The sequence below is a fragment of the Lactuca serriola genome, chromosome 8, assembly GCF_051521515.1.
Source record: "Lactuca serriola cultivar US96UC23 chromosome 8, Lser_US96UC23_V15, whole genome shotgun sequence".
Lineage (NCBI taxonomy): Eukaryota > Viridiplantae > Streptophyta > Magnoliopsida > Asterales > Asteraceae > Lactuca > Lactuca serriola.
The window spans coordinates 2956333-2965661 of record NC_136415.1 but is presented as its reverse complement, the minus strand read 5'-3'; the positions used below and the strand labels follow the sequence as shown (position 1 = coordinate 2965661).

The following is a 9329-nucleotide window of genomic DNA, read 5'->3' as shown; positions in this document are numbered from 1 at the left end:
AGTCAAAATGCAATTTACTGCCGTAAACAGGGTTCACTGTCGGATAATAGTTTACGGCCGTAAACTCCGAGTTTACGGTCGAAAGGAGTTCACGGTCTACAGTTCACGGTCCAAGAACAATCAGTTTTCGGTTTATGAATATTCCTTGTTCACGGCTCAAGAATGCGATTTACGGTCCAAGAACCTTAACGAGTTTGCGGCCGTAAACGGTGATTACGGCCGTAAGCTCAGGCCGAAAGCTTCGAATCTTGCAGTTTTTCGACGAAACTAAAAACCCTTTTTGCAGAAATCATGAACTTTAGTCTCAAACCAATGAAAACTCACTCCAAGATCGATTGTAGAGTGTCTTTGCCGCTGGTTAAGCTCTGATACCAATTGTAAGGTCCTGGGAAAGGATCTTACCAGTGATCAACAACAAACACAATCGAATATAAGAGATTAAGAGTAGAAAATAAAATAAATCAAGCTTGCACACGTTCTATTGCTGGAAACGTCTGGTATAACTCGATATACGACCGTGAACTACTAGGCATCAACAACCAAAACACGACTAACTAACCCTCTATATATAGGGAACCACGACCGGAAACAGTTTACGGCCGTAAGGTGTTTACGGCCGTAAACTCATTACAGACTCGTAAACAAACAGTAAACCTACCAAAATACTCTATCAACCCAAAAACACTATTACAATGAAAAGCGTAGACCAAACCACTAATTGGGCCCTTCAATAAACCATAAGCCCAATGCTTCCACCAATCCAACTTCAATATTCACATCCAACCAAATACCCAAAACGCCCATACCTTTCTTCCCCTAAATACCCAACAAAACAAGTCCCAAAAAATGTTCATTTACCCCTAAGAAACCCTTCAGTCATAGTTCCTCCATAATAAATGGATTCAAAGAAATCCCACCCGGAAGAAATAATCGAGCCAATGATCCGTTTAGCTTTTCAGGTTGCCATTTTTGCAGCTTTTGCTCCATCTTTTTGGGCTTGTTTTGCAGCAGCTTTGGCTTCCATGCCTTGTGAAATTGCATCTGCTAGTGATGCTTCGATTGCTTTGTTTCTTGCTACTTCAACATGAAGTGTTCTGACGTTGTATGTGTAAAGTTTCACACTTTCTTTTACTATTCATGCTAATGTTCCTGAACCCCCATCTAAACAGTTGAAAATGGTGAACTTTCCACTTTGGGATGATCCAGTTTCTCCAACCATTTGTCTGCATTTTTCAGTTGAAAAAAGGAATATGTGAGACACCGGGAATAAAGAACTACTATAATAAATAATACTTCCCTTGATACTTGATAAATCACATAAAAAACTGGATACAAAAAAAACTGACAGACAATCAAATGAAATTCAAATAAGATATTTTACAAAAGATTGATATCCATTATCCAAACAAAGGGGTTTATGGAAAACATAATCCATGGGTGCTTATTCAGAAAATCTATGAAAGTTTCAAGTTGTACACACTCATACAACAACCCATCTTTTATATTTATTAAGATGTGTAACAAGTGAATGCCTAGATCTACTATAAAATTTCTATCTAGTTTCCCAATCTATAATTCATTTAACCCTGCATCGAAGGAGACTCAAATACTAAAAGAACCAAGACCCTTGATTTCCTTTATAAATTTTCAAAATCTTTGACTTCTGAGGTTAGAATATAACAATTACATATTCTAATTTCAGTAATCTTGCCACTAGATTATAGAGTGTATACAATTGTTAAAGTTTTATGCAACTTATATTGTTTCAGAAGTTGAATCGCATGGTATGACCTCAAAAATGGAATGATAACTCTTTATTTTCTCAGAAAATACAAAAAACCATATCAAATGAGTAGGAAAATGAGTAGCAACAACACTAGATATAATAAAGTGTGAATACTGAAGCACAATCTTGTATTGAGTAGCTGTAACATACATAAACACCAATTGAAGTAAAAAGGGGAATTAGAAAATTTCGTAACAGATGATGCATAAAGTCTAGACTTTTATATTTATGAAAATAAATAGAAGATTTAAAATTAACCTGGACAAGAACTGTTTTGTTTGCCAACCTATTATTGTTGCTCCCAAGATCGGTTTCCATACCTCCACTCAGCAGCAAACTAATTGTTTCCAAGCCACTCAATAGATTGATTGTCTACAGTCATCACATGTAGAGATCATCTTATAAAAAATTATAGTTCTCCTCAATCTGGAAGAAAGAAAGAAACGAACCATGACTTAGGAGCTACATAAACCAGTTTCAGTTTATTAAGGATGTCAGTTTGTATTCCTTGAAAAAGTCAATAGAGTATATTTTTGAGGACCTTGTTTTATTGTACAAAAATAAATTCATAGCTAGACTCACTAGATCTTTTATCTCATCGTCTTGATGAGAGGAATCAACAACAACTCACTCAGATTAAGAAAAACAACCATTATACAGTTTATGATAAGAAAAACTTATACATGACATTGTACTCCTTATGATATGTCGCATAAGTACTTTGATCTCAACTGATTCATTTTTTTCCAAAATTTAAGATGCAACTCTTCTTAATCACAAACCTATTATGCCTAAAAAATTAACTTATTTGAAGCTCTCATGTTTATCATGAAAATATTACAGCAAAATTGAAGTTCATGTCTTCTTTTGACAAGAAAGAGTGAGAGTGAGAGAGAGAGAGAGCGAGAGAGAGAGAGAGAGAGAGAGAGAGAGAGAAATCTCGTAATCCATTCTAAGTACCTACAGAAACTCAATACGGAACCCTAACCATCCATTTAACCAATTGTTGTGGAAATCCATTCTTAGAGAAAAACCCTCTAGAACTAACATAAACAGGAGAAGAAAAATGATAAGAATGAAAACTTACAATAATTTTTCTTCGAATTATAGACATGTTTGTGAGTGTCTTGTGAAGGACGGGGGGCTTGGGTCTTAGGGAATATCCAAAATCACACAAAAATGATAAGATTTCCCTTTTTTCTTCTTCTCTCAATCGATTTTGTATCTATCGCTCTCTTCACCAATGTAACACCCATAAAAATCATGCCAAATTTAAACTTTTAAAAACATTTCAAATCTATTAACCATTACAAAACTTGTTTTCAAAATGTATTATATCAAAGTATCCCATAAACAAATTCATAAAAAGCGAGGAGTTGTACGATCACGCCTTTGCCTTGCCAAGATCCCCTGATGTACCTGAAACAATAAACCGAAACTGTAAGCTTGAAAGCTTAGTGAGTTCCCACATGAAATGACGATTAGGGTTAACTGTTTCTTACTTAACCCATTAAGGACTTAATCCATTAAGTCCAACATTGCCATAGGTTAATTTGCCAATGATTATTAATTATTATTTTAGGTTTAATAATTAATTCTCGTGCGGTCCCGATCAATCCCAAAATTAGGGTTTCACATAAAGTGACAATTAGGGTTAAGTGTTTCTCACTAAACCCATTAAGGACTTAATCCATTAAGTCCATCACTCTTCTTAATAAATCATATGGTCTGATTGAGTGTAATTTACAACTCCATTCCAATGGAACAAAAGTGGGTCCCAATAAGTCCAAGGCCCATAAATCCAATATTAGGGTTTTCTAAACCCTAATTAGGGTTTCCAACCCCATCTTAGCCCAATAGGATCAATAGCTAGGTCTTTTGGGCTTTTAGGTCAATTAAGGCTTCATTGGGCCCATTAGGGTTTTAGTCCCTTGTCCAAACATCCCAAACGAGTCACACCGCCACCCAAGACGGCGGTTGGTGTTGGCAGGAGGCGGCAGCCACCACCTTACGGTGGTGGTTTAGAGTTTTCTTTTTCATTATTCCGATAAGGTTACAAATTTTACAATGAAATACCCAATTACCACACACACTAAAGAAACACACACACATAGCCACCCTTATGGTGGTCGGTGGTGGTAGATGGTGGCAGCCACCACCTCATGATGGTGGTAGTGGCTTTTCCCCAAGAATTCCGACTAAAGAAAGCACCCCACTTCAATAAAATAAACACACACAAGCACTCTTTTCCCGGAATAGTAACACAAGCACCCACCTCGTGGTGTACATGGCGGCGACGGTGTGAAATGGCTGCAGCAACAACAACTTTGCATTGACAGCCACCACCTCACGATGGTGGCGACGTTTCCTCTTGATCCACTTCCCAACAACCCTTCAACCCATGCGGGCAGAACACACGAACCCAGCCCCATTGTAATTCATACACCCATCACGGTCACTTTGGGTGGTAGCATAAGGCAGTCAGAGAAAAGAACTGCAATGGAACATTGATGGGGCTGAACGACATCGAATCGATGAGAAGAAAGAAGAGATGGCAGGTGACTACCCCTACCGAGAACCATCAGGTCATGCATCACCTCCTCAGTGGAGAATATGACTTCTGTCACCGGTCTCGGTGGCCCTTCCGGCAGCCCATGACGTCCGACAGCAAGGGTTGCGGTTCGATGGCGGGATAGCCGCTTGGCTGCCTTGACTGATCGGAAAATGAATAAGGAAAAGAGGCGGTGGCTGGTAGGACTCTTCTGGTGGTGGCGGCCACATAGAACCCGTTAGGGTTAGGGTTACAAAGAGATCAACGGGTTTTATACCCAGCTCCTACAAACTATAATCCATAATGACAGAAACAACCCCACATTCGCCTTTTCCTTTCAGTTTAAATCCAACTGTTACCAAATGGCCCCTCGACGACAAATTCTTTTCAACTCAAGTCCAGAATTTACCATTTAGTCCCTGCCCCCATAAATCCTTACATATTAAGTCCACATAATACCAAACACCCCTTGATGTATGAAAATCTTTACAAATTAAGTCCCAAAATTACATTTTAACCCCCGAAACTTCAATTCTTGTCATTTGGCTTCCCGAAACCAACACCTCACTAAGTATTATTTAATTTTGGACAATAATAATATAAAAAAATAATAAAATTACTTCTCAAGATTCCAGGTTTATTATTTAATTATTCTATTTTAAACGGGATTTTACAACTCTCTTCCACTTAAATTTGATTTCATCCTCGAAATCGTTTCTTATCATCCCTTACACACCAGACAACTTGAGCAACACGACCACAACTACAAGCATAACCCCAGCCTTTCCAAGGCAACCGTAACCAACCCTCGCAGGATTCTGAAACCTGAAAATAAACGTATCCCTTGCAAAATGATCACATTTACTCAATCCGAAACCTAAAGTCTCGAGATGGTATGACTCCCTGACAGACCTCTCATATCAAATCATTATTGTTGAGCCCAGTCCTCTTGACTCTCATATGACTATTAAACTCGTGATATTTGGGGGTTCCAACATCTAGATACTTATCAAACATTTGAAGACCCAATTTGTCAATACCGCCCTAAATACGGAAACTGTCTGAACACTGGTCTGCCTAAAGCAGTATGTTGCCACATGGCTGCTTTCCAAAATCTACCGAGACCTACCTGGTCTCAATTCATTCACCAATCATCTGAAATACTAGGTTCTGGACCGGTCGCGGAGCTAAAGGACTCCCACATAGTTGCCCCACACGACTTCCGAACGAAATCCTTCCCTGGAACTAGTTTCCACTAGTTATCATGCCACTGCGACTCTAACAACCTCCTGATCCAACCGATCGGATCCATTCCTTGAATCCCTTCGTTACCAAATCCACGGCTAAAAAAGATTGCTACATGACCAATGGTAGCCTTACATCACAAGCAACCTTATGCAATCCATTGCTTCCTTGGTCTCATAACTGTAGTAATGTTCCTATAGTCTTATCACTAACTTAACCAGGTATAATCCCTCTGGGGAAACCCATAAACAATCCAAGGATTTCCATATCCTCACTACTACACCCGAACTGGTGGGTACTACTGTCCCTTCCGCGTCCTAACAACACGCTCATGCTATCTACCAACCTAGTGAATGTTGCGGCTACACCCACATACTTCCATCACTTTAGCACTATCTGCAAACCTTGTGAATGCTACGGCTACACCCGCATAATTAAAACACTTCTCACACTATTTGCCAACCTGGTGAATGCTATGGCTATACCCACAGACTTACAACACTTCTAGCAATATCTGCTGCTAGTGAATGCTATGGATACCCCACAGTCTTACAACACTTTCCATACTACCTAATCGCTATTGAATGCTACGGCTACCCCCGTAGTCTTACAAAACTTTCCATGCTACCTGATCACTAGTGAATGCTACGGCTACCCCTGCAGTCTTACAACACTTTCTTTACTAACTGATCGCTAGTGAATGCTACAGCTACCCTCGCAGTCTTACAACACTTCCCATACTAACTGATCACTAGTGAATGTTACGGCTACCCCCGCAGTCTTACAACACTTTCCATACCGGTCGAACATGCACTCGACCTAACACACAAATGAACTTAATTTATGGTTAGAATCCCAACATGATTTCCCCAAGCTCTGCTATCAAGCACCGAGAAAACACGATTCACATCTTGGTTAAGCGGGTCAATGGCACAACAATCTTGGAGAAGTCCTGAATAAATCTACGGTAATAGACCGCTAAACCCAAGAAGCTATGAATCTCAAATGCATTCCTCGGTACTTCCCACCGCATTACAGCTTCAACCTTGGCTGGGTCAAACGAAATACCCTCCTGATTGATGACATGCCGCAAAAACTGTACTTCTTGCAGCCATAAATCACACTTGGAGAACTTTACGTAAAGTTTCTCTGCCCTCAAGGTCTCCAGTACCTCCCTTAAATGCTGTTCATGCTACTCCCTAGTCTTAGAGTAGACCAGAATATCATCGATAAAAACAATCACCGACCGATCCAACATCGACCTACACACTCTGTTCATGAGGTCCATGAACGCTGATGGGGCATTAGTGAGCACAAACGGCATCACCACAAACTCATAGTTCCCATACCGAGTCCAAAAAGCCGTCTTTGGTATATCCTCATCCCAAATCCTCATCTGATGATACCCAGACCGAAGTTCAATCTTGGAAAACCAAGATGCACCTGTAGCTGATCAAACAAATCATCGATCCTCGGCAACGTATAACGGTTCTTCACCGTTCGTTTGTTTAGTTCCCTATAATCGATGCACATCCTATGGGATTTGTCCTTCTTTTTCACTAAAAGGATCGGTGCTCCCCACGGGGAACTGCTCGGACAAATAAACCCTCGGTCTAGCTGCTCCTGAAGTTGCGTAGATAACTCATGCATCTCTGGTGGTGCCAACCGGTACGGTGCCATTGCTATCAGAGTGGCACCCGACACCAAGTCGATGCAAAACTCTACCTGCCTCTCCGGAGGCACCACTGGTAGCTCTTCGGGGAAAACATCCGAAAAATCCAACACAACCGGCACACTGCCCACATCCGTTGCGATCTCTACCATTGTATCCGAGATATCAGCCAGAACTCCTGTGTAACCCTGTTGTAAAAACCTCCAAGCCCTCGCAACAGAACAGATGGTCGGTCCTATTGGATTAGGTGTCTAAGTTCATAACTATTTATGGGATGTACTTGACCCGGTTGGCATGGTCCATTTGGGTTGCATGGCATTGCAACACTTGGATAAACTAAATGAGAGAAATGACACTTAAGGATTATTAATATATTATAAGTTTTAATATATTAATAATATTATTTAATTAGTATTGATCAAAGAATTAATTTGGAATTAATTAAGTGATAAAAAAAGAGACTAATTAAATAAATGGGGTTGAGTGTGTAAATAATCTATTCTTATATAGTGGGCTAATGATCCATGGTTTTTATGGATTGGGCTAAAACCCATAAGGTGCTCCATGGATAATCCATGGAGGTTACAAACCCATGGATCATGGAATATGAAAAGCCATGACAATTAGGGTTTACATGGTGTAACCCTACTTGTGCCACAACTATATAAAGACCCCTAGTCTAGCAAAATCGACACTACTTGTACAAGATACAGGGTTAGCTGATTTTGAGGTGAAGTGAACTTCTCTCAAGTCTATTCCTAGAGTTGTAGTGTTGTGTGAGACATTTAAGGCATTACACTTGAGGTGCTAGGCTCACAAGGTTCTCAAGGAATCTAAACTACAAAAGGTATGTTCTTCTTCTAGCATTTATGTTTAAAAGTTCCCCATGCTATGTTAGATAGTTGAAGAACCTTGGAAAATCAAATTTGTATGTATCTTAGTCAAACATAGATCCAAGTTTTCTAGGGTTGCATGTACACCTTAGGTGTGTTAGAATGCTCAAAACCCTTCAGTGGTATCAGAGCCAAGGCTTGTTTATTTGATACTTGATGCTACATGTTTTTCCAAAAGTTGAAATTCTGCATTTTTTGCATCTGACTGCTCACCACGACGTGGCAGTCTTTACCACGACGTGGTGATGCCCCTGTATGCAGAATTTTGGGGTTTTGCTTGGTATTGGATGAGGATCATTACCCTAAACTGATTTTTGAACCTTAAAACTTGTTTTGATGTGGTAATGATTATGCTAATCCAATTTCAAAGGCTATTATCAAAATTTCAAATTTATTTACGATTCTTGAAAATTGTTGATATGCATGTTCATGAACTTATGAGTTTAGAAGATCATAGGAATTATTTGTAACTTGCTTGTTAGTTTAATTCTTGATCATTATGTGTTTTAATGGAATCCATAATTTGTCCTCAAGTTATGGATTACCAAGATTCACTCTTTTAAAGTCGATTATGAAGCACATAGGTTACATAAAGTAAAAAGTCTCTCATTTTAATAAACCATTAACTCATAAGTTATGAAAGATGAAACATTTTGAAAGTTACAAAACTTGCCCTCAAGTTTTGGAACATGTAAAGTCACTCTAAAAACTTTAGTTCCAATCCTTAGAATTTTAAAACATAAAATTCAACCCTTATACTTTATAATATTATAAGTTAATAATATATATATATATATATATATATATATATATATATATATATATATATATATATATATAAGAAAAAGTAGTTTTACCGTTAGTAGGCCTCATTCACGAAGTCGGTCTATAAGGGGGTATAAGGTTGATGCCTATAAAATGGCAGCTTAATGGGTGTCCACTCTCACCCACCACTTCCTTGATCGGTGGAGGGTCGTTAGCCGAACGGGTAAGTGTAACATCCCGAAATATCAAGAGTAGAGTGGAAGGGCAAAAAGGGTAAATTGGGAAAGAGTGACTCGGCGAGTCCATGGATGGACTCGGCGAGTAGAGTCGCGATTTGGCCGCGTGCTAAGTAGCCGACTCGGCGAGTCAATAAGGTGGACTCGACGAGTAGGAGCTGAGTAGAGAAAACCCTAATTC

The 9329-nt window shown here is 39.3% G+C and overlaps 1 pseudogene; it reads right to left on the bottom strand.

The window, feature by feature from the left end:
• Positions 1–727: 727 nt before the first annotated feature.
• On the bottom strand, positions 728–4218 carry LOC145065784 (uncharacterized; annotated as a pseudogene).
• Positions 4219–9329: the final 5111 nt, after the last annotated feature.